Here is a 23,528-nt window from a genome sequence, read left to right on the forward strand (position 1 = left end):
AATGATTGAAGAACAGAGGAATGAACTGTTGGATAAACAATAAAGAGTTAACAATTGTTTTTATCTAGTACCATAATACCTGTGTATGAGGAGAGAAATGACTGCAAGCTTAATTTAAACATGTGGGTTATAGGACCTAACTACTGTCCCTAAAAGTTGAAAGAAGAGAAAAGACAATTAGGAAAAAACGATCAATTTCTAAGGCCTTCAAGTCCTTTTGAAAAACCCAATTATAGGAAGATCTCACAAAGTAGATTTCATTTAAGTCTAGACATGCCATCAATTGACTTAAAGTGTTAAGTTTCTAATCTAACAAGGTGCATGACTTTCGGTTGTGTCTGACTCTTTGCAACCCCATGAACTGTAACCCGCCAGGCTCCTCTGTCCATGGGATTTTCCAGGCAAGAATATAGAACCGGGGTGCCCTTTTCTCCACCAGGGGATTTTCTCAACCCAGGGACCCAGCTTGCATCTCTTCTGCCTCTTACATTAGCAGGCGAGTTCTTTACCACTAGCACAACCTGGGAAGCCTCAGTCAAACAAGATAGCTTTGAATATATCACACATACCTGGTGAACTGTACTAGTGTCTCAATACTTAAAGCCTGTGAAGATCCTGATATTGAAGTGAAAACCGGAGAGGAAAACAGGAGCCAATAGAGACTTAGAAAGTTCATTTCCAAGTTTATGAAAAAATCAGATCATCAGGATGAAGCAGGAAAGTTCCGATAAAGAAGCAGAAGTGTTTGTTTGTTTGTTTGTTTTTAAGAAAACATATGTGACATCTCCAGCAAATGAAATTCAGATTGCGTGCAGAAGATTGAATTCCTGTAGGAGTCATTTAACTGGGGAAGACAGACCTCCCATTACTTCACATCACAGAGCTGCAGAGAATTTTTTCCTGGCCTAAAATGTAAGCCATCTTGAGGATAAACCTAGATAGTAAATTTCTTCTGGCACCAAGATTCTAATGTCAGGTCTTAAGAGGCCACCAAAGCTACAAGACAGAAAGCAGTTCTTCAGTGGGCAATGTAGCTGCTTGAAGAAGCACTAGATATTTCTGCATCTCCTGGTAATGTGGAGATAGTCTCAGTGTACTTTTTTGCAGGATAAAATGTTCTGTGATTGTATATGCTGCTGTAGTTTTCATAGTGAGGTTAGCAGATGTGACACATCAAAATGCTTGTTAAACTTTAAAAGCAAAGTCCTCTAACCCTGATATCAGTAATAAAACTATCCCGAGTGATTCTTCAGGGCATTCAGCTTTGAGACCCTCTGTGGTTAGGGTTGCAATGGTATGATCTAAAGTTCACTGGTTACTCAAGTTTTTGGTTCCTTTAAATATTGGAAGCTATATGCTGGAGGAAATAGGCATGGTTAAGCAAATACTTCTTTTAAAAATAAAAATAGCTTTATTATTTTCTTCAATGCACGATACTGGATGCTTGCTGGTGCACTGGGACGACCCAGAGGGATGGTATGGGGAGGGAGGAGGGAGGTGGGTTCAGGATGGGGAACACATGTATACCTGTGGCAGCTTCATTTTGATATATGGCAAAACCAATACAATATTGTAAAGTTAAATAAAATAAAATTAAAAGTAAAAAAAAAAAAAGAAAAATGGTGTATGCTAATTGTAAAAATATCAAGCAATGTGGAAAATATAAGGAAATTAGTATTTATTTTTAAATTAAAGACATTTTTTATTGCTGCACAGCTCAGTATGTGGGATTTTAATTCCCCAACCAGGGATCAAACCTGCATTGAAAGCACAGTGTCTTAACCACTGGACCACAGGGAAGTTCCAGAAAAGAGTATTTTATATACTTTTTAGATAAGTGATATTAACTCTAAAAACTGTATTTGTTGCAAATAGTTTTGTTATTTGCCTTTTTGTAAATTATAGAGATTTTACATTTTTTTTTTACAAAATAAAATTTATCAGGTTTTCTCCTTTTCATTTCTGGCCTCTGACTCATGATAAGAAAGACTGCCATTTTCCCCAGATAATAAGAATCTTCTTTTTCCCTCTATGGCTTTATAGTATTAATTTTTACATTTAAATTGTTGATCCCTCTGGAATTCAACTCAGTATAAAGAGGCTAGGATCCAGCTCTGTTTTTTTTTTTTTCCAAATGGCTAGCTAGTTTTTTGAGATTATTTCTTGAATAATTGATTTTATTACCACTGATAGAAAATGCCACTTTTATTATGTACTAAATGCCCATATACTTTCTGGGCTCTATCATGGTCATTTCATTTGATCACTCTGCATCTTTGTGCCAGGACCATACTTTTTAATGTCTCAATATTCATTTCTAGAATTTCCCTGGCTATTCTTGAATGTTTATTCTTCCAGATGAACTTTACAATTATTTTTCAAAGTTTCAAGAAAGATCCTGTTGGGATTTTCATTAAAATCACATTTAATTTATAAATTAATTGGGGGTGGGGGGAGAATTGGCTTCTTCACAATTCTGAGTCTTAGAAGAGAATGAATGAGACATGATTTCCCAATTGTTCAAGCCTTTGTTTGCATGTCCCTCTGTGTGTATGTGTGTGTGTGTGTATCTCAAACAGATTTTGCCTGTTTCCTGTAAAGTTTATTTCTGGATACTTTACAGGGTTTTGTTGGTTTTATGATTAACCATATGGTTCTTAGATATTTGCTTGAACAAGCTACCCTCTGGCATAGGATATAAGCTTGGAGCTAGATTGCTGTTTTAGGGGGTCAGTGTGCAATAGAAGCCTATGTTTTGGAGACTGACCTGTATGGATCTTTGTTTTATCTTCTAGATTGCCATGACACTTTGGAAAGAGTCTCTTCTCTGAGCTTCTTTTCCTCATCTATAAAACAGAAACCTTGCAGGAATTGGTAAGCATCAGTGATAATACTTGAAACACCTAATGTAGGGCTTAGCACCTACTGGGTCCTCAGATATGGGAGCTGTTTGAGGGTCAGGCTAAGGAGTTCATTTCAAAATTCCTCACAAGGTTGAGATTCCTTGAATCTTTCAAAAACATATTTGTACTCCCCCCCCAGATGTTTAAAAAGTGCTCTGAATAAAAGCACTGTTTTAATAGCCTTCCTCCCCAGTCTCCTTCTTCTCATGATAGAAATATTTGCTGTGAATAAGAGACCTCATCCAGTGACTGGTTCTGAACACCATCACTGCTGAAAGGTTTAGTTCCAGCTACATCACAATGGGAGGCCTGGCTCTTTCGTCTTACACTGTTAATTAATGGTTGCTTGGGGAGTTTGGGGATGGGCTTCAGTGTGTTAATGGCTTAGAAAAATACATCTGAGGTACAAAGACCATTTGGAGTACCCAGTTAAGAATGATTTGCCACATATAGGAGAGCCTAAAGAAAGCTTTCACGAACATGGGCATTCAGCTCAACCGATAGTTAGCCCCACATTCTTAATGGCATAATCACCAACATAGCCAGTTCAGCATAATGGCCTTTTAATACTTAAACAATTACTTTGGATAATAAAATAACACTTTTAATTTGCTTGACACCAGATTCGACCTATGTGGATATCATCTGGTGGTGAGGTGAGGGAAAAGAGAGTCTGTTGGGTTCTAAATCCATTATAAAGTGATAACACATGATGTGCATAATTGTGCTTCAGGCCTGAGATGCTCTCGATGGTTTAGTGGGAAAATAAAACAGTGAACAGAATATGCTGTTTGCTTGAAATTTAACAAATACTCTTAATTTATATATCGATTTAGACATGTTTCCTTAGGAAGAAATAGCTAAGCCTTGAAGGTGATGTGCTTTGATTAAATCTGTTCATTTGGAACACCTGCTGGGGAAGGTGCTATGGAAGATACAATCAGCAAATTTTTGTTGAGTAAAAAAATAATGCTGTGTCCTGGGAGGAAAATGTAAATGAATTTGTTGCTCCACTCTACTAATATCTTTCTATCTGTCTTTTGGATATCGTAAACTGTTTGTAATCTGTTTTTAACTTTCATCAGTGTTTTCAAATTCTTTTCGGAAGTAGGTGAGTTTTAAATCCTAAATAATTCAAAAGCCTCCACATATGTGCCTCCTAAGTGAGTGAACCAGGCAGCCAACTGTATTTTTGGCCTCATGGTTTGTTGGTGTCAGCCAGCGCCCTTATTCTTTTCATTTGGAAGAAGAGCTGGGACAAGCTTGTGAGGCATGGGCCATGTGATATCAGGGGTTCCAGCCAACCTCATCTGTTACCTGATTGCAACTTACCTACTGCATTAATTCTTTTCAGCTAACTATCAGATCAGATCAGTCGCTCAGTCGTGTCTGACTCTTTGTGAATCGATCTCCCATTAAAAGGCAAATGCTTCCTGGGAAATATTAGGAGTTATCAGTCATTTATACCTTAGTTGAGTATGAATTTGTAACAGCTTTCTGTTTTGTTTTCTTGGCCCTGCCTTGTTGCTGTGCGATCTCAGTTCCCCTACCAGTTCCCCGGGCTACAGCAGTGAAAGCCCAGAATTTTAACCACTAGGTGACCAGGGAACTCCCCTATAACAACTTTCTTAAAATTAGGAGATATGAATATGTATGCTAATGAAAAAAGTGATACTAGTCAGTAGCTAAAATATTTACCAAATTACAATTAAGGACAGGATATTTTACACACTCCTTTCTTGATAGCAGATTTGGATGTGTTGGAGATGGGATCACATTAGGTAGGTAATTTTGAATGTTAATCTTGTTTTCTATCTAATATTAGATCTACCCCTCCAATGACTGTGTGCTTTTCCAATGAATGGCTTTATCAGAATTATTTTTCTGTTCCACTGTTCAACAAATACATGTTGCTGCTGCTGCTGCTGCTGCTGTGTTGCTTCAGTCGTGTCCGACTCTGTGTGACCCCATAGACCGCAGCCCACCAGGCTCCCCTGTCCCTGGGATTCTCCAGGCAAGAACACTGGAGTGGGTTGCCATTTCCTTCTCCAATGCATGAAAGGGAAAAGTGAAAGTGAAGTTGCTCAGTCGTGTCCGACTCTTAGCGACCCCATGGACTGCAGCCCACCAGGCTCCTCCATCCATGGGATTTTCTAGGCAAGAGTACTGGAGTGGGGTGCCATCGCCTTCTCCAAAATACATCTTAGCAGTTTATAATAATGAAGGATGCTTTTAGGTCTGTGAACTACCTTTTTATAAATGTCTTTGCTTCTTTCCCCCCCTTTTTCATTTGGATCTTTAAATGTTGGACTTTCCTTCTCTAAGATGTTCCTGTACATATAAACACTCATCGTTGTCAACTGACCCTCTTGCCTTTTCAGGATTAGGGGCTGCCTGTTAAGTGTCCTGGGTCAGTGCTGGGCAAAGCATGGTCTGTGGACCAGTGCCTGTCTTGAACTATTTGCTGCTGGTCCACAATGAGACAGTATGGAGACTGACAGGAAATGTTCAGAATGAAAACCTTCATAGTGATTTGACATTGCCACACCATCCAAGTAGTCAGAGGATGGTCTTATAGGACATAGAGCAGGTTGGGTTATAAGTCATATGTGGTGGAACTGTTCTATATAGACATGGTAGAACTCTCTATCAGCCCATGGCAGATTGGACAAAACAAAGCAATCAAGCAACCTAGTCTTTCACTTTGGGTAAGCTATCCTAAGTCGGAGTGGAGGATGTAAGCACACAGGGCCTTGAAGTTCTATAAATCCTCAACACAGGGAGTATGGACCAGTAGTTAAAAGACAGACTGGGTTCACATCTCATCTCTGCCCCTTATTTTCTGAGATGTTTGATAAATGATGAAAATGCTTTGTGCCCTGGTTTCCTCATCTGTAAAAACAAAATTATTGGTAGAATTAACTTCATAATATGATCCTACAGAGAAAGGACTTAGCACACTGCCTGGCATGTATCAGATGCTCAATAAATGAAAGCCTCCATCATTTTGTCATTAAATAGCATCCCGGACAGAAATTTATGGAAGGATTCCTTTACGCATAATTATAGCAAAACAGGCAGCTCTCAAGTGAAACAGCACCCATCCTCTGACTGCCCTCTTTTTGTCAGCTTATCTGTGATCACCGAGCTCTTTGTGTTTATCATCTACAGAGGGTGGTGCCACATCCCTTGCAGGGCAGTCTGGATCAGAGCTGACAGGCCAGGAAATCACAGACCCTTCAGGGAGCTCGTCTCTATTCCTTCCTGCACTGTCACCAACTCATCAAAAACTCTGAATGTTTATCTCACAGTTGCCAGACATCCATGTTTGGGATTGTTCTGAATTTTACTGCCTTGTCCTGTTTACAGTCCTTACGGGGCACACAATAGCCCTGTGTTGGTACCAGGTAGAGATATGTCTCCATGATGTGTCCATCTGTTTGGACACCAGGATCTGGTTGATCTCTAGTTCTTGAACCACTGGACATCCTTCAGCCTTGATGTAGCAGGAGGGCTGAAAAAGTGTCAGAGTTGGTGTTGAAGATCTGGATTCTTATCCTGGCTCTTCCACATATGATCTCTGAGCCCCAACACCTTCTTCTGTAAAATGGGGCCATAGCACCAAGCTTACCATGCAGCCATAGTGACTGAATGGAATAGCCTTTGATTAAGTGTCCTGATGCACAATAAATGCAACTTTCCTCTCATCCTTCCAGGATTGGATACCTTTTCTCTTCTCACTTTGGGCTGTGATGAGCATATAAGGCATTTCACAAAGTGAATTCCTCATTAGAATGTATGTTCATAAGGGCAGGGATTTATCTGTTTTATTTATTGCTCATGCCCAAGTTCTAGAACAATGCCTAGGGATAGTGAATGCTCAATTAATATGTGTTGAACAAATTAATTAAAGTGAATTATACAGTCACATTTCCTGCTATCTCTTTTAGGATGCTTTCAGCTCTGGGCAACAGAAAGTGTTCACTAAACTGGTGAGGATATCTGTTATTTCCTACAACTAGAGGTTTATAAGGAGAGAAGTTCTGTGGCTGGTTAATTTAATTGCTCACTAACACGTGCCTGGCCCAGGTCCTTCTCATTTTTCTGCTCTATCATTTTCACCCTAGCTTATCTCATGGTCATAAATGGCTGCCACGGTGCCAGACATCACATCTAGACAAAGTAACATCCAATAGAAATGGGGAGAGCCTCTCTGATCCTTGTATAAGTTTGCATTCAGAAACTCAGAAACCCTCCAGCTGACTTTTGCTGAAAACCCTTCAGCTGACATTTGCTCACTGACACACACTAGCACACAGGGCTCAGTTAGGATTTGTCCTGAGTTATCTCGGGGCTTCCCTGGTGGCTCAGTGAAAGAACCCACCTGCCAATGCAGGAGTTTGCTGCCTGGTCAGGGAAGATCCCCTGGAGAAGGAAGTGGCAACCCACTCAGTATTCATGCGTGGAACACCGCATGGACAGAGGAGCCTGGCAGGCTACCATCCGTGGGGTTGCAAAGAGTCGGATACGACTGAAGCCACTGAACAACAACAACAACAACAACAGAATATGTGGGAGGGGTAGGTAACTGAACAGATTCTTGCCTTTCCCAAAAAAGGAAGACCAGCAGGCAGTCAGCTGTGTTGGATTTACCTCCTCCTTGGAGTCTTAGGAAAAAAAGAATGATTAAGCAAAAATTAATCAAACAAGTGCATGACCAACTAAGTGTTTAATGTCATATGCAAATTAAGGGTTGGCACTAAGAATTGAAGAGAGAATTGCATGTTGAGAGTTGGAGGAGTGTAGCCCACCCAGCTGCCTGATTCAAATACAGATATATTCAGGATTGCCAAGTGGCTGTGACAAAGGGGGTGCTCAATGTAAGATGAAGTAGAGCAAGATACATTTCACAGTGTTGCAATGTCTCACAGACTATGTTAGACATGCAGACCTGCTGTAACTGTGGCAGTATGTCCTCACTAATGCATCCTCCATTAATTCAAAGTGTGCACTAGCTCAGGCTAGTATTTACTCTGGTATTTTCATGGGAGAAATGGTTCACAAAGAAATCAAATAGTCCAAGTAATATACTCCTTGGAATGTGTTAACAAATTATTTTTAGGGGACTTCCTTGGGGGTCTAATGGTTAAGACTTTGCCTTCCAATACAAAGTTTTGATACCTAGTTGGAAAGCTAAGATCCCACATGCCTCACAGCCAAAAAACCAGAACATAAGCAATAAAAGCAATATTGTAACAAATTCAATAAAGACTTTAAAAATGGTCCACATCAAAAGAAAAAAAATCTTAAAAAATTATTTTTAGTACTTTGGCATATAAAACCTCATATACAAATAGTATTTATTTGCTTATTTAAGCAGGTCCTTGGAACATTCCAATCCCAAAGAATGGCAATGCTAAAGAATGCTCAAACTACCGCACAATTGTACTCATCTCACACGCTAGCAAAGTAATGCTCAAAATTCTCCAAGCCAGGCTTCAGCAATATGTGAACCGTGACCTTCCAGATGTTCAAGCTGGTTTTAGAAAAGGCAGAGGAACCAGAGATCAAATTGCCAACATTCGCTGGATCATGGAAAAAGCAAGAGTGTTCCAGAAAAACATCTATTTCTGCTTTATTGGCTATGCCAAAGCCCTTGACTGTGTGGATCACAATAAACTGTGGAAAATTCTGAAAGAGATGGGAATACCAGACCACCTGACCTGCCTCTTGAGAAACCTGTATGCAGGTCAGGAAGCAACAGTTAGAACTGGACATGGAACAACAGACTGGTTCCAGATGGGGAAAGGAGTTCGTCAAGGCTGTATATTGTCACCCTGCTTATTTAACTTATATGCAGAGTACACCATGAGAAACGTTGGGCTGGAGGAAGCACAAGCTGGAATCAAGATTGCTGGGAGGAATATCAGTAACCTCAGATATGCAGATGACACCACCCTTATGGCAGAAAGTGAAGAAGAACTGAAGAGCCTCTTGATGAAAGTGAAAGAGGAGAGTGAAAAAGTTGGCTTAAAACTGAACATTCAGAAAATGAAGATCATGGCGTCTGGTTCCATCACTTCATGGGAAATAGATGGGGAAGCAGTGGAAACAGTGTCAGACTTTATTTTTTGGGGGGGCTCCAAAATCCCTGCAGATGGTGACCACAGCCATGAAATTAAAAGATGCTTCCTCCTTGGAAGGAAAGTTATGACCAACCTAGACAGCATATTCAAAAGCAGAGATATTACTTTGCCAATGAAGGTCCATCTAGTCAAGGCTATGGTTTTTCCAGTGGTCATGTATGGATGTGAGAGTTGGACTCTGAAGAAAGCTCTAGAGCCGAAGAATTGATGCTTTTGAACTGTGGTGTTGGAGAAGCCTCTTGAGAGTCCCTTGGACTGCAAGGAGATCCAACCAGTCCATCCTAAAGGAGACCAGTTCTGAGTGTTCATTGGTAGGACTGATGCTAAAGCTGAAACTCCAATACTTTGGCTACCTGATTTGAAGAGCTGACTCATTTGAAGAGACCCTGATGCTGGGAAAGATTGAAGGCAGAAGGAGAAGGGGACGACAGAGGATGAGATGGTTGGATGGCATCACCAACTCAATGGATGTGAGTTTGGGTAAACTTCAGGAGTTGGTGATGGACAGCGAGGCCTGGCGTGCTGCAGTCCTTGGGGTTGTGAAGAGTCAGACATGACTGAGCAACTGAACTGGAACCTAGACGTGAATCATTTAATGGCTTGTGGTTAAGAGCACTATATGCATTTGGAATTAATCAAACCAATACATTCTAAAATATTCTGTAATGCAAATTCCCTTAATTCGGCTATTGCCCTCCCTGCAGTTAGGTTGGATTATTGGGGTTTTCTTGGGTCCTCCGCCCTCAAGTATTTACTGGTAATCAGATCACAAGAAGTCAGCTCTTGCTTCTGGTGCTGCTACTGTGGAGTTGCTGAGGATCAGTTGTGGACCCACATTCGGTGGAAGCTGGAGAGGGCTACAAGTCAAGTGTAGAAAGCCAGATTGCCTGTGTTCAAATCCTAGTTTGGTGACTTGTTATCTGTGGGATTTTGGATGATTATACTGTCTCTCCATGCCTCAGTTTCCCCTGTTGTAAAGAGGGAAAAATGATAGTCCTTATCCTATAATGTTGTTGTAATGTAGATTTGAGTTAGCATATATAAAGCTTTATAGTGGTGCCTGGCTTTCAGTAGGAATGAAAATGTTTGGAATTTATTGTGTGTGTGCTCAGTTGCTCAGTCGTGTCTGACTCTTTGAGATCCAGTGAATTGTAACCCAACAGGCTCCTCTGTCTGTGGGGTTTTTTTCAGGCATGAATACTGGAGTGGGTTGCTGTTTCCTTCTGCAGGCTTGCTTCCCAACTCAGGGATTGAATCCACGTCTCCTGCGTCTCCTGCATAGGGAGACAGATTCTTTACCACTGAGCTACTTGGGAAGCCCTTGCTATTTATTTTCACATATCAAATATATTAATTCAATAAGCATGGGGTGAATAATATTATTACGATGTAAAGGACAATGTTGGATGAATTACAAGACATTTTCTTTCACAGACCTTGAGATGCAACTTCTCAGTGCATGGGCAAATTTTGTCCAGCATATTATAATACGGGTAAATGTTTCTATGAGTTGAAACAAATTTTGATAAAATTACTCAATTCCCTCCCCACCACCTACAAGCAATCTGCAATGATTTTATGCCAGTGTATACTGATGGGCATTCACACTTGCCTCCCACTGAGGCAAGTCTACTGAGTTAAACACAGTAGACATTGAATATACACTTACAGCACTGAACTAATGAAAATTTTGTTTAGGTTTGAACCTAGTTGACTTACTTTTATTATCTGTTTAGAAGTCATAATTTCTTTGTTATGAGAGCAAGTAAAAAATGCATTGAATAGAAACCTGTTTGAACATTTTAAGGTAAAATTCCTCTGCTTAAATTGTCTTAAAGGGGTTAGGATGTGTCTGAATTTGCTAATGAATCAAGTCATCCTCTCAATTTGAGTTCTTGGATCTGGTATTTCAACATCCCGTTAAGGCTGTTGATCTAATGTGGGTTTGTGAGTCACAGGTTGAATGATCTCCATATAGTTCTGATCGGCTTGACACTTACAGGTAGTGGAAAGATGCTTTATCTTGTGTATTCAAGCTGGTAAAGGGAAAGAATTTGACTTCTGGTCAGTTCCTGGAATTCTTTCTACCCATCCATGCAGCAGGGAATTGTCTCATCTTAAGTTCGGGCTTAGTCTGCAATAGGAAGTTAGTCACATACAACACTATTTGTGGTGTTCCAACACTGAAATATCTGGGAAAAGCCAGGAGCTCAGAGTCTTAGGAAGACATTGGGCTAGAAGCTCATTTCCAGCTCAACACGGCCCTCGCCCTCTGGCTATCTATGAATCAACCCTTTTATTGGTCCTTTCCAGGGTGAATTTGAAACCAGGATGGCCTCAGAATCCTCCCTCCCAAGTTATAGCTGCCTCCAGGTTCTGATCTTATCTTGCTGTCTGCTGTAGGCCTTCTGTTGTAGATGCTTTCCTATGGCGCTTATCACAAAGTTAGTTGTCCTTTGTGTTTCTTTTCCTGAATGTTTGCAGGAATGAGTCACATATCTCTTGTAATATATGAGCAGCTTGGAGGAAAATGCTGTTATTTTAAGAGCCAGCCAGGAATTCCTTTTAGGGAGGAGACTGTCTGCCACCTTAATAGAAGTATTTGGCTATGAAGATAAGGTCCCCAGGAGATAGTCTGAACAGTCTGGAGCTAGGCTAAGAGATAGCAAATTGCTCTGTGGAATAAGTTTACAGGAATTTGGGAATGGGGGCAAGCAAAGGAGAAAGAAGAGAAGAGACAGATGAAGTAAGGCAGAACGTGAGGTGGCGGCAAATGATGGGACCTGATGAGAGACTTTTAAGGAAACAAAGTCTCCTCCACATAGATACTTTACTGGAGTGGTGTTTTGGCCCAAATTAAGTAAAAGGGACTACCTTCAAAATCTTGGTTGGTATGGGCAGCTATAAAAGATGAGAGACAGTGAGATCAAGAACTCACCCCAAAGAAGTCACTGGGGAGAGAGAAGTGACTATGAGAACACAAACTCTTGGGAATTCTCAGAAATCTAGGGAAGAATATTGAACTTGCCACAAGATTAGGGTTGGAGACTTGGGTAAGTTTTTATTTCAGTCTCAAAGGAGATTAATAGTAGGCTTCCCTGGTGGCTCAGATGGTAAAGACTCTCCTGCAATGCAGGATCCCTGGGTCGGGAAGATCCCCTGGAGAAGGAAATGGCAACCCACTCCAGTAATCTTGCCTGGAGAATTCCATAAACAGAGGAGCCTGGCAGGCTATAGTCCATGGGGTTGCAAAGAGTCAGGCATGACTGAGCAACTATCACTCACACTCAAAGGAGGGAAGGACCTCAGCTGACAGTCTTGTTACATCCATCTGTACCAGGGATAAAAAGTGTTTTAGAGGTAAAGAATTTTTTGGAATACTGCTACAGAGATGAATAAACCTTAAAGTAAATGATATGACTTATGTGTCTCATAAAAAGAAAAGCTTATCAGTAGCATTTTTAAAAGTTATTTTAAAGGATTTGTTTATTCTAATGGATAGAGATTGTCTTTGGATAATATAAATATTCCAATGATTTAATGGAGTTATCTGAAGCCATGTAGACATTAATTAGAGTTCTATAATTAGAATTATAGAAGCTTCCTACTGCAAAATAGAAGGCAATATGTTAATGTTTCAGGTCTACTGTGCTGTTAGAACACAGTACCTGATGCATTTTCATATACCATGGCTCTAATAATTCTTTCTAAATAACCACTGTGATAGATATTTAATAGTTCTTTAATTAATGTTGGAGTAAAACCCATTTATATCTGTGCTTATCCCAGGCTTCCTTCTCTCACAAGTGAACAGTCTGTCTGCTTCCTGTGTGCAGAGCCACCCAAACTGATGATGACACAGAATCCAATCAGAAAAGCAGCATAAAGATGAAAGGTCTTACCAATGAGAAGTGAACTTGCTAAAGTACACCTTTCAATGAATTTGGACAAAACTGAAAAATGTTGTTGATATCAGATCCTTAGGCTGATTACTGAAGCGTTCGATTTTTTCAGTATGTCAATTCATCACTGTCCACCTGGTTATATTTAACACTTTCTCCTGTTTTCCAGCATGTCTGCTGAGATAGGCAATCGCTGTCACATGATATCTGCCTCTCAGGAAGGTCAGTAGACCATTTGGGAGGCCGCGGTTTCTGTCCCCCTTCTGCCTCCGTTCTTTCTCACGTAGTGCTGACAGCAGATGGAGCCTCACTGTCTTGCAGGATCTAAAATATTAATAAGATCAGGGCTTTTATCCTTCACACAGTTGAGCCTTTCCGTTTAGAGGCTCTGCAAAATGTCGAATCTGCTAATTTATAACACTGGCCCTCCAGGAAGACCTGCTACCACTTACAGGTACCCAAACATTATTTCGAACCAGTGTCCTTCCTTTTCACTTCTTGGAAATGCTGGTTCACATTTGAAATCACTCACATCTTTCAGAGACACTTGGATGAGTTTAATTCCATTTTGAGATGAGAGGTCTTGGGGTGCGTTTTAATAAATATTTGATGGGAATACTAGCCATGGGGTTGTGTTCATTTACAAAATTAGAGATGGCATCTCTGAGGCAAGCTTGACTTTGTGGAAGAAGCGATGTTTATAAATGCATTCAGTGTTTTCATGCCTGGTGTTCCCTCTACTTTTTAGAACACTGTAGTTATCTATGGTTTCATTTTTAGAAGCAGTGATTAAATTGCAGAGCACTGCTGTGTGATACAAGTTTAACCATTGTCTATTCAATAGACTTTTCTTTTTTTCACTGAAAGTAAAATTTACTTTTCTGCAAAAAATATGCATATCCTATGGTGTGCAATTTAGATCGTTTTAAAGGACAGTAAAGACATTAGTTTAGATATCCCATCCCAGTTGGACAATGAGCATCAATTTGGTTAATTAAGAATCTCAGGCTCTGCAAATTTATGGTACAATTACAATTTACTTCGTATGGAAGAGGGTCTTTACCCCATGCCACCATTAGCAAAATGTCCACTTTTATTATTTGCTGACTATTTCAAAAGCAGATGAATTTTAGAGGAAGAGTTAACATTTCTTTTCTTCTTTTTTTTTTTGCATTGAAATTTCTCACTGAATGTCAGTTGTTTGTCAGCAGAACGCAACTATGAAGACTTTTGACTTAAATCTTTTTCCTCTTTTTTCTTTCTTTTTTTTTCCTTAAAGAAAAAGCCAATTCATCAGGTAGGAAAGGACTGCCTTTTGCAGTCTCAGGTCCTGCCAGAGACAAATGACCGTAAAAATTTAAAATCAATCATTAACAGATTAGCTGTTGGTCCAAAGTAAATAGCAATCAGCTTATTAGGCATCAGGCAGAGTGAGATAAAGGGGAAGAGTTATTGAAAATGAGGATGTTGTCTGGGGCTCTGCTGTAGGGTCGCACGCGAGGAGGCTGTCTCTTTGTGACTATAATTACAAATGGAAAACAAGGTAGCCAGCTGAACAAGTTGAGCCCCTGGTTGTGTTGAACATAGTACTGCAGTTTTCTCGTCTGTGTCATGGCTTTGTTCCCCTTGGTTAGCATGGGACTTGGGTGCAGTCCCAGTTGTTCTCTTTGCCTTCTAAGCAAGATCTGTCAGCTGCTGTTTAGTTGACTCTGCAAAGCAGCCCAGAAATTATGCCGGAGGCACCTTCGTTTCAGGAACTGGACCTTTTTTACCCCTTTGCACACTTAGTTCAAATCTCATTACTGGTTAAATAGAGATTTGAAAGTGAAGGGGTGGTTCATTAGCTGCTTCCCTCTAATTCCAGGTGTGATCTGCTGTTCAGCACGTGCCACAGCAGTTGTTGCAACAAGATCTACCAATGGACGCTGAAATCAGCACTGAAGGTTTGAAGAGAAACAGATATTTGTACAACTTCAAAGTAGCTTTCTCAATATATTTATTAACTGTAAAGGAGAAATAGTAACTTTACAGTGGTGAAACCCATCAGATACACTCTTAACCAAGTGATCAAGGTTAAGGTTACTATCACTAGTAATAAGACAGCTCCTCCCCTGCCCGGCCCCCCGTGCTACACTGAGAAGGAAACACCATCACCGTATTCTTACTAAAAATGCATAACCTCACTCCAGTGATGAAAAAACATCAGACAAACAAACCCATTCTGAAAAATAACTGCCCAGTAATCTTTAAGAGTGTCAAGGACATGAATGCCAAGGAAGACTAAAGAACTATCATGTATTTGAAGGGACTAAGGAGACAAAGGATTGTGGGAGTCTTTGTTGGATTCTGGAACAGAGAAAGGCCATTAGGAGAAAAACTGGTGAAATCCAAATAAATGATAGCATTAGAGGAAGCTGTGAGAAGGGATTATAGGAATCATTTATACTATTTTTGCAGCTTTTTGTAAGTCTAAAGTTATTCCAAAGTAACAAATTATATTTAAAGAAAAGGAAGGATGCACTGAAAGGAAAAATAATTGCTTGAGTTCCAGAAACTTCCACTGCAGAGCACAACTTGTAGTCTGGGCCAGTTTTAGCTTTTGTTCATAGTTGTGCTTTATTTTGGCCAAAGCTGGAGTAAATCATTGCTTTCAATGACAGAAAAGTAAAATAACATTCTTCAGGTAGGGCCCTTCTTTACACTTCTTCTCATGAATAATACAGTAAGATTATGGTGTTATTAACAGGTACAGTTACCAAGGGAGGCAGGGACAATCCCAGTGTATGGAATGCTGGATTCTGCAATTTGTGTGCCTTGGGTTACCAGTTTGTGTGAATTATATTATGTCACTTATTCTCCTGGATCTGCAGGCTGACTGGATTGGCTCTGCTTCGTCCTGCGAATCTGGGTCTGGCCTGACTTGGACCAAGGGGCTAACTGGGACAGTGTTTTCTCCAGATGATGGCAGGAGTACAAGGAGGCAAGCCCCACCGCACAAGCACATTTTAAGCTCCAGCCTGTGTCTCCTTTTGGATAAAGATGTTTACTTGGCCCACCCAAAGTTGAGGGGTAGGGAAGCACACTCTTCCCATGGAGGTTGGGGGGATAAAGTGCATATTTCTGATGAAAAATCTAATCAATCATAAGGACCTTAAGTAACTAGTCAGATTGTAATATCTTTGAGGTCTGAGCCCATGCCTGGTACTGCGTGTATATCCTCCCTGACAAGAAATATGAATTTAAGCACACAGTAGGAAATAAAAAGATAAGTTTCAAAATTTAAATCAGAAAATAAGTCCTTTGTGCTTTTCCTAAATTAAACAACAAACAAAAGCTTAGAAAGAAAATAAAAAAGAGCAGGAAGAACTCACATCAATGTGGATTATAAAATTTTTTTTTTTTTTAAGAATGAGTAGCTTTAAATTAGAAAGAAAATTAGTATTTTGTTGAGGAAAAAGGCATTATTCACAAAGAAAAAGTTATTCTAGATTTATTTTTGGCAGACGATGAATTAACAGTAACTGTTCCAAACTCTTATCTAAATGTAGTAATAGCTGCTATTTCCCCAGTATTTTATAGATGAGTGAAGGCACACATGATTTGTCTTCTTCCATTTTATGGAAGGATAAGAAAGCGAGGGTTAGAGCATGTGTATGCTTTGCCCAGCGTCACCAGCTGCTAAATGACAGAGCAAGCATAAGTTGTCTTCTGGCTTCAAGTCCAGGGTTCTTCTTACCACCTGCATTACAAATTTCTACCTGTTGAGAACGAATCCTTTCCTTCACTTCCTGGGGCTTTTGTAAAAGATCTATCACTCTGAAGATGAATTGAACTATCAGGTAAACATTTAAGGAAAGGAGAAGAACCAAGTTGGAATGTAAGTGAATTCTGGTGTTGGTGGCTGCCTGGCATTATAACTGATGATATAATTATTTCCTGGGACGTGGAGCACCAATCACGGAGTAGATGTAATAGACAGAAGTTCTTAGGTATTTACAAGTATGGATAAAGTGACTGCCCTTCATTAATAAAGGCAGGTGCTGGAGTCTGCATTCCACTGTTAGTTGGGATGGTATTCGGGTAGTAAGTTTCTAGACCAGTCAACATTTAGGTTCCCCGTTAATCCCTGTGACCTGCCTTTTCAGCCTGTGCGCCTCCAGCTCTAAGATCCAGTTCAAAAGGCGCCTCTTTCAGGAAGTGACCCTGTTCTCCTGGTGGGAAGCGGGCACCCCTGTTTCTAAACCCCCAAGCACTTTCTTTGCCTATACTTCCCTTAGCAATCATTGTGTAGTCATGCACCGCCTTTATAAGGTTAATTGTTTGTTTCTCCTTTATGATTGCAAAATCTTACAAGAAGGTTGATCAGATCCTAACATAGATCTCAGCACATGGCGATTCTCCCTGTAAACAGGGCTTGGGAAGATGACCAGATGAACAGAAGGTCTAGTCTTTCCTAGCCTGCTAGTTGGAGAGGCTTTTGATACATCTTTGAATCCACCACAGCTCTGTACTTAGTGCCCTACATACAGCAGATGCTTGCTATGTTTTTGTTGAAAGGAAAACATTTGTGTAAATGAACAAAGGAAAAAATAATAGATGAATAAATAAGTGATTGAGTAAATGTCTGGATACTGAGGTGGAAGATCAAGAGGAACACACGTCAAGTCAAATATCAGAGTTCCTTAAAAAAGATGAATAATATTTGAAACAAATGTGTGATGCTCTAGATGTCAGAAGAAATCTCTTGAAATTTCTGATCTTATTCAAAGTATAGGAACAAGAAATGTGAATGCCACTTTCCCCCCAGTGATGGTAATGCTAAGTGCAGTACACCAATATTCCACAGCCTGGGCTGTTTTTAGAGTAAAACATACTGAAATCTTCTAGCACCATAATATTTGTGTTATTTAAATATGGCATTTAAAAATGAGTTTTGCACATGGTGTTAAGACTTCATCCAGGCTCATGCCCCTTCCCTGCTGGACGCCTTTCTAGGGCAGCCTATTGTTGTACTTCCCATTCCCTGGGTTGATAGTGAGGTTGGCATCTGCTCTCTGGGTCATTTTTACCCTCCAGAGCCAGGCACAGTGCCTGATTCCTGATTGAAGCTGGGAGACAAAGCACCTGAGGGTTGACCCTGGTTCTCTCTCAGGTAGAACAGGGGGGTTGTGGGCTGTTGTGCAGTTGTTGAGTTGTGTCCAGCTCTTTGCGACTCCAAATGCTAATATCTTGGAATTTATTCCACCTCATGTATTTTGTAATATTTTAATGCAAAAATTCATATTATCGTTGCAGTCACTACTCTTCTCTTACAATATGGAAAATAATTTCACCCAGATTATGCTTTTTCCTCTGTCCAAAAACTTCCCTATGCTAGTAAGTAAGACCATCCAATGGAAGAGGAAAATTAACCAAATTGAGGGTTATACTTATTAAGTACTTGAAAAGGTCCTGTAATCGTATCTTAAGACTCACTAATGTAGAAATAGGATTTTAAAGACACTGGGTGTTGCGCAGTTTCCCGTGGATACTTCCTGATTTCAGTAGTTGCACCAAATGTGGAAATGATATCACCCTGGGAATCCTGTTCCTTCTCTTGTGAAAGACTTCCCCCCAGTGGTCAGCACACCTGCGTTTCTTCTACAGTGTGCCGGTATTAAAGCAGCTTTGTCCAGTACAACTCTCTAAGATGATGGAAGTGTTCTGTGTCTGCTCTGACCACTAGGGTGGCCACTGGCCATGTGTGGCCGCTGTGTTCTTGAGATGAGGAACTGAATTTTAAATCTTATTTAAAATTAATTAATGTGTGCGTAGCCATATGTGCCTAGTACCTACAGCATAGGACAGGTCAGATTGAGAGCCGCGTGGCCTCTGTCACCCTTGGCCTGAGAAACAGCCAGAGAGAAGGGGTCAGCTTCTACCTGTCATATCAGGCAGCCTGGGGAATCCTCGAGCTTTGAAGGCTACTTCCCTCCACTGCTTGAGGCTGCCCCACCAGCTCAGAGGACTGGGTAAGAGCAAGAGGGAAGAGCCAGGGTTTGATCTACCTGTTTATGCATTTAGTCTCTTTAGTCCAACTTTTTATTTAAAGACTATTGGGCTGACCAGGTGGTGCTAGTGGTAAATAACCTGCCTGCCTATGCAGGAGACTTGCGAGATGTGAGCTAGAACCCTGGGTCGGGAGGATCCGCTGAAGGAGGGCATGTCAACTCACTCCAGTATTCTTGCCTGGGAAATCCCGTGGAAGAGGAACCTGGTAAGCTATAGTCCTTAGAGTCGCAAAAGAGTCGGACACGACTGAGGCAACTTTGCATGCGTGCACGCTGAGTGTCAGTAACAAGCTGAGATCATAACAGCCCCATCTATGCTGTTTTTAAAGTTATTGTTTACAGCTTCTTTAATTCTCCATGAAGGTGATGAGTCTGCAGAGCGTCTTTTTTGAAGGAACTATTATTAAGCAGAGAGTCCCTGTAAATGACTGTTATCCAAATGACATCCTTTCCACCACACAGCCCTTACCCACTACTGCTCACACACACAGTTTTCTTGGGAGACCCCCTCCCTCCCTTTTTGGTGAGTTGCCACCACTTTGTTCTACGGGGTCGAGACATGCTCACTCTCTTACTGTAACTAGTGCCATTGCTGCCTGAACTTTACTGATATTCTGAAGCAGAACAACTGCTTACTCCTCTCCTAAAGGTTCCTGCTAATGAGGCCCACACAGGTGGCAAGGTGTTGGCATGAAGAAATAAGCCCACTAAATAAAAATTCTGTGAAGTGGTGAAGCTGGGAGAAAAGGCATACGTTTTCTTGATGAGGGTAGGGGTGCCTTGGAGCCTCTCATAGAAGCTTTATTCTGATGCATGAAGCTAGAAATTAGGGTGAAAAACAAGGAGAATTTGCTTTAGAGCAGCTGGTTTACCTTGTGCTGCTTCCAGGCCCCTTAGCAGAATGCCAACCATTTCCCCGGAAGCACAGCGGCATCATTTCATTGTCCTTCTGCTCGGGGAGAACAACCAACAGCCCTCCTGCCCTCAACTTCAGATGCCACACACATCCCAGCTTTAACTTGCTAGCAGCCCGGGCACCATAACATCCAGGAAGACCACATTGCAGTCATCACTCTTTAGGGGCAGGGGGTGGTGGTAATTACCAGCACATGATTATTTTATTCTGTCTGAATTATTTACAATGGAAGGAAGCAGTTGAGGGGAGGGAAAGTTAGGGAGTGTGTTCAATCCCACTTGCATTGATTCCACCCAGAGCAAGAAGAGCAAACCTATTAAGAAGAAAAATTGCTTCCTTTCCTTCCTTTCTTTCGTCTCCCATTCCCGAGTCTTAGAAACAAATACGTGATGCAAAGAGGAGCCCTGGGTGGCTGCGGGGAGGGGCCCATGGTGGGGGTTGGTAGCTCTCGTCCGTGACTTGTGCCCTTACTGCAGGTGTGCCACTGGCCCCAGCTTCCAGCGTTCCCTCCTCTCTCCCCAGCTCTGAGCTTGCACGTGGTGCCTAGCAAACACCGCAGATGGATTTAAATCCCACTTAGAAGACGTTCAGTTATGGAACTTGTAATCAGGAGAGTTGGGCTTTAATCCCAAAGGTGCCGTTCCCCTCATTGTTTTTTAAATTTAAGATTTATAACTCTCCTACCTCCAAAAGAACTTGCAGATGGTTTATAGAGGTAGTGTCTGAAGGCACCTTTGGGGATCAACAGAACAGAAGCCCCCTGAAGGAAGCAGAGTGACTGGCACAGTTAGGTGGTAGGAGTGTGGTGGTTTGTGCCTCCATTTCCTCTTTACCAACCGGGGAAAGCAAACCCAACTCTGCCTGTGAGGCGATGGGCAGAGCAGTGTTTGTAAGATGAGGTGTCCATGTCATTTTAGGATAATATTGCATTCTTCTATTAAGAAAATAAAAATGTCAATAGAGGCAGAGTACCTTCCTAACCAGACCCTACTGCACATCCCTACCCTGGTTCTCTGAAAGATTGTGGGCAAGAATAGAAGCAGGTGACAGAGGATGAGATGGTTGGATGGCATCACTGACTCAATGGACATGAGCTTGAGCAAACTCAGGGAGATAGTCAAGGACAGGGAAGCCTGGCATGCTACAGTTCTTGGGGTTGCACAAGGAATTGGACTTGACTTAGAGATTGAACAACAACAGAAAAACACCTGCAGCAGAGTTCCCCAGTGCACTGAAGAGGAGAAACTGGGGCTGGCTTAAATTTGTGCTGCCGTGAGTCTGTGGGGCTTCCCAGGTGGCACTAGTGGTAAAGGACTTGCCTGCCAACGCAAGGGATGTAAGAGACTCTGGTTCGATCCCTGGATTGGGAAGATCTCCTGGAGAAGGAAATGGCAATGGATTACAGTATTCTTGCCTAGAAAATCCCATCAACAGAGGAGCCTGGGGGGTTGCAGTCCATAGGGTCACAAAGAGTCAGACACGACTGGAGCAACTTAGCACACGCACACAAGTGTGTGTGGAGCCCCACAGGAGGGAAACAGGGCGGGGCACTAGCAAGGTGGTGGTTTTATTTTTTCTTCGTGGAAGAGCTTTTGAATAAAATGTTAAAATACTTACAAATTTTATAACCTATGTGAGTTATAAAACTTTGCAATAAAATGTCTACATACCTTTTACCCAAATTAAGATACATTATTACTACCATGGAGACTCCAAGAGCAACCCTTTTGCTATCAAAGGTAAACCACTATCATGATTTCATGCATATCATTCTCCTGCTCTTTAAAGACAAATTTTCCAATGTTTGAACCCTCTGTAAATGGAATCATACAGATATATTCTTCTATGACTAACTTTTTTCACTCAATATTATATTTGTGAGATTTGTTCAAGTTAATACATGTAGCATAATTTATTCATACTCACAACTGTTTGTTATTCTGTTATAGGAATACTCTAGGCTTATTTATCCATCCTCTTGTTGATGGCCATCTGAATGTCTCCTTTTTTTTTGTTATTACAAACCATGTGGCTGTGAATATTCTAATCCAATCTAGTCTCTTGGTGCACAGATCTAAGAATTTCCTCATTGTATATGCCTGAGAGTAGCTTTGCTGGCTCATAGAGAATGAGCATCTTCAGCTGTATTAGATCATGTCAAGATCTTGGTGGTTGTCCAAGCTATACTCCCAACAATAATGTTTAAGAAGGAATCCAAGAATTCGAATCAGCTATGAGCTGATTTAGCTACTCTCAAGTATCTGGAGTTAAGAGAAAGGGAGACTGCATAGCTAAAAGGAATCCACAGATGATGGTGATGATGATGACATGACGAGGACAACAAACCCAAATATAGTGCTTACTATGTGCCAGGCACTGTTCTGAACACTTCAAACACATGGACTCGTTCCATCTTTATGATTACTCTGAGAGGTATATATGGTTATCCTCACCTGTAGGTAAAGAATCTGAGGCAGAGAGAGGTGAGTAACTTGCCCACATCATTATGGTTGGTAAATGTGGGACCTGGAATTTGAGATGTTGCTCTGAACCCCATGCCTCATTTCAACTGTTAACCTGTGCTGCTGCTAAGTCACATCAGTCGTGTCTGACTCTGTGCGACCCCACAGATGGCAGCCCACCAGGCTCCCTCATCCCTGGGATTCTCCAGGCAAGAACACTGGAGTGGGTTGCCATTTCCTTCTCCAATGCATGAAAGTGGAAAGTGAAAGTGAAGTCGCTCAGTCGTGTCTGACTCTTAGCGACCCCATGGACTGCAGCCTACCAGGCTCCTCCATCCATGGGATTTTCCAAGCAAGAGTACTGGAGTGGGGTGCCATTGCCTTCTCCGGTTAACCTGTGAGTTCATGCTAAATGAGACAATAAGAAGGGCAAGCTCATGATTGGTTGGCTACCCTGCCATTGGTAAAGGGTGGGACTTACCTTTCCAACCATACTATCACACACCCCCTTTCACAGTTAAGAAGCAAGAGAAAAACATTTCCCCCCACTTGGGTAGCATGGAATTTGTATGATTTCTGGCCAAATATGTAATAAAAAATGTGAGAAGGAGTTCTTAAGCTAAAACACCCCAAACCTTGACCTAACACAGCCTCCTTGAAGTTGATTCTGTGGTTATTGGCATTTGACTAGACAAGAAGAGAAATAACTGTTCCTCCCGGCCCATCCTCGGGGACCTTAATGCTGGGTACCATAATTTGTGTGGCAAAGCAATGGCGGGGGATATTGACTATTTCAAAGACTGATCAAAATGGCTAAAATATGACATAATCATACTGTCACGAGGCATTGCTAATTTTTGTCATGAAAACATCAGCAGAAATGAAGAACCATACATAAATTCATACCTCAAAATCAATAAAGCTGTATTTTTTTGGTCCAAATTATTCAGGTTAGTCTTTTACATGGTATCTTCAATCCTCAACTTTCTACTGCCCTTTGTCTGTACACAGACATTTGTACAGGGTAGAAAAGTGGTGTTACTAAAGTGTAATCCATGGTATCTTTCTTTATGATGTCTTTAATAGTAAACACATTTTTCAAAGATGATTAATTGCAATGTTCTCAAGACAGTAATTTCTTCTTTTGTT

At 41.1% G+C, this 23,528-nt stretch overlaps 1 long non-coding RNA gene across 7 annotated transcripts in view; it reads left to right on the plus strand.

Moving 5' to 3' along the window:
- Window positions 1–23,528, plus strand: part of LOC138987611 (uncharacterized) — a 49,300-nt gene that overhangs the window by 7,432 nt on the left and 18,340 nt on the right. For 3 of the 7 annotated variants that reach the window (XR_011463983.1, XR_011463985.1, XR_011463984.1), the window contains exons 3-5: window positions 2,796–2,874; window positions 13,121–13,173; window positions 14,816–14,894. This is a non-coding gene — a long non-coding RNA (uncharacterized lncRNA). Of the gene's footprint in view, window positions 1–2,795; window positions 2,875–13,120; window positions 13,174–14,815; window positions 14,895–15,821; window positions 18,131–23,528 lie in introns of those variants that run through there. The other 4 variants (XR_011463988.1, XR_011463982.1, XR_011463986.1 and 1 more) reach the window with 2 other exon arrangements.

Source organism: Bos mutus, chromosome 4 (genome assembly GCF_027580195.1).
Source record: "Bos mutus isolate GX-2022 chromosome 4, NWIPB_WYAK_1.1, whole genome shotgun sequence".
In the NCBI taxonomy this organism is placed as follows: domain Eukaryota; kingdom Metazoa; phylum Chordata; class Mammalia; order Artiodactyla; family Bovidae; genus Bos; species Bos mutus.